We start from the raw sequence: 3203 nt of genomic DNA, 5'->3' as shown, positions 1-3203 counted from the left end.
TATTTATGTATTTGAGAGAGAGTGAGAGAGAGAACAAGAAAGGGGGAGGGGAGGAGGGAAAGGGAGAAGCAGACTTCCCACTGAGCAGGGAATGGGGTGCAGGACTTGATCCCAGGACCCCGGGGTCATGACCTGAGCCAAACCAGATGCTTAACTGACAGAGCCACCCAGGCACCCAATAGTACTTATGTTATAGAATTGCTAAAAGGATTAAGTGAGATAACTCACTTAAGGTGCTTGATAAACAGAACTCAATGAATAAAAGTAATTATTATTATTCAGTTAAAGGCTAGAGCTGGTGAATAACATCCAGTTAATGTACCAAAAGTCAACCAAGTGTAGTTAGTAAAAATTTTCTGTGAGGATAGCATGTCAACAGAAAGATGACTTACAATAAGTGTAAAACAACAATGAATAAAACATAATAATATATCTGGTAATGACCAGAAGAGAAGGCTATTTGTGTTCAAGGGTTACAACTAACTTTTCAAAGAGAAATATTCCTAAAATAGAAAAGGAATTTCAACCATCCCAACTTGAAAGAAAAATCCCTCAAGACTACTCATTCTCTTTCTTCTAATTATATGCTCACCAAACAACCCTCTGACTGATCATTTTCTCTCCTGCGTACATTTAAACTATGATGGCAAAATACCCAGAGTGAATTCTCCATACACATTATTCTTTTAGATTTAATTGTCTTTATAGATTGGCACATTGACATTCTGAGATGCCTATCAGTTTCTTATGGGTCCTCTTAACATGTTGGTCCCCAAGAGGCTTAATTAGCATTGGTGGAAATGATGAAGTTGAGTTTCTGAAACTACAAAGCTAAGAATCTGGTTTTGGATATTGTACTATAGCTCTTTATGCTGGCAAGTGACAAAAATCACAATAAAATGGCTTAAACAACAAAAAGGGGAGGAGTTAATATTATAAAGGGAAGGCGTTTGACGAATAAATAGCCAGGCAAGAGTGCAATGTAGATTCAGGAGACTGAAAGAAGCATCCCAGCACTTTTCCAGCAGTCTCTTATCACTGCCTCTCTGCTTACACATAATTCTTTACTTTCTGTAGACCATCTTTCCCTGCTACTTCATTCAGAGGACAGACAGAAGTAGTACAAACTGATTTTAGACCTGAGCAACAGACCCTGTACCTCAGGTTCTCTCACCCTTTGGAGAACCTTCTTCAAATATTCTAGCTCCCCTCCGGTGCTCTGGAGCTGGAACCTAGTCCTATGTGGGTCTTGGCAATGGAAGCCCTCAAGTGCTCTGTTGTTGCTGGTGGTGGAGTTTGGCCTGGTCAGCAGGCCCTTCTGTGTGGGGTACTCTAACCCTAGGCCGAGACCTTATTGGCCTCAGTTTCTGTTTCTCCCTTGCAGAGTCCTCTCGATAATAACCCCTTCTCACTGTGAATGGAGTCCACCAGGTGCCAGACAAGCTCTGGGCCTTACACTCTAGGTGTAGGTCTTGGGCTGCATGGACTTGCCTATTCCTGGTGAGCCAAAGCTCACCAGGATAGTATTTCTTTCATGGGATTGCACCAAGTTTTAGCTTCCAGAATGGGGCTGATTCACTAACTTGGGGGTGATTTTCAGTAACAATGGACACAGGACAAGTTTAGGACCTTGGTTACCCACTGTCCTCCATGGGCTGCCTGTGTGAGGTGGTGCATGGGTGCTTACCTGACTGTAAGCATCTGGGTGCTTACTTTAAGACCGAGGAACCTCTTAGGAGCAACTGTGAGAGGAATGAGTAGCCCACAGGTCTTTAATCCTGGGGTCCCCATCCCTAACATATTGCCAGTGCCCAAGACAGTTACACCACCCTTTTACAAGCTGTGTGCTACATGTCAGGTAATCCTTGTCATGGCTATTCTTGTCCCCTACCAGACCTTTTCGGACTGTAGTACTGCAAAGCCAGTGGCCCCTTGTTGTCAAGTCATTTCTTGCCTTTAATTAGTGTGGTGACATTCTGCTATCCTGGGTCAGTCTTAAGCCTTATAGGACAAGAGACAAATATGGCTAACCTGAATGGGACTACCCTTCTTGCTCTGTCCAGGGCCTCTCATCTATCCTTACCACTGGTAACTGTTATATGGAAGGCAGGACTGTGATCAACATTAAAAAGGTCACATTCTAGCAGTGTAGTGATCAAGGCTTAGTTCCGAAGACATGGTTGGAAGGTGTGTTGTTCTATGTTAATGCTCTGAATTCCATAAATAAATGCTATAAACTTCTAAATGATGATGTAACATGACTATAAAACAGAATAATTGTTTACATTTTCCTGCATTCCCTGGCTAAGACTTGCACTTGTGGTCATCACCCACAAAGCACATTAACAACATTTGAGAATCATTGGAAACAATTATTCAAGGAAGTACAATGGATGTTGCTATGAGATGAGTGATGATGTAGTCAGAATTCAATAAATGACATTAGGGAACTGCAGAGGCCAGGAGATCTATACTCTTTCAATTTTAAAAGCTTCCAAAGGGCCATAGCGTTGTGAATAGTAGTAGTGTTGTTACATTTTCCTTGTTTGCAGTGGGCTATATGAAATTAGACAGGAATGGTATCCCTGACAATAAATAACACAAAGAAGTAGATCCTGGAAACTGGGAAAAGTTCTCATGTGCATTGATTGAATAATAAACATTTGTGTCAATACATTTTTCTTGCCCTAAATTTTTACCAGTAAATCACTACACCTCACATGGGCTTATGATTTTTGTAATTACTTTTATAATCAAATTGTTGCTATTGATGGCTTGCATCTGCACACTCCAAGTATTTCCGCAGGGCCTTGATACCCTAGAGGCTATGCTGGACAGAAGATAGTGTTAACAAAGCATACGCATTTATATCTCCTTGCCATTTGAGAGATTCCCAACTGGAATCTCTTGGCCCAACTTCAGATTTCTAGACAAAGGCTCTGGCTTTGCTAGCTTGGTTCCATCAGCCATGTCAGGTGGTCAAGGGCATGATGGGGTGTACAACCAAGACTTCTAGGAGGAAAAGGGAAAGGGATTGCACCCAGGGAAAAGAAAAAGCAGTTGGGGAATGCCTGGGTACCTCAGTGGGTTAAGTGTCTACATTCATCTCAGGTCGTGATCCCAGGGTGCTGGGATCAACTCCCGCACTGGGCTTCCTGCTCAACAGGGAGTCTGCTCCCTCTGCCTGCCACTCCCCCTGCTTG

Source organism: Lutra lutra, chromosome 4 (genome assembly GCF_902655055.1).
Source record: "Lutra lutra chromosome 4, mLutLut1.2, whole genome shotgun sequence".
NCBI classification, from domain to species: Eukaryota; Metazoa; Chordata; class Mammalia; order Carnivora; family Mustelidae; genus Lutra; species Lutra lutra.
This window is presented reverse-complemented; position numbering follows the sequence as displayed.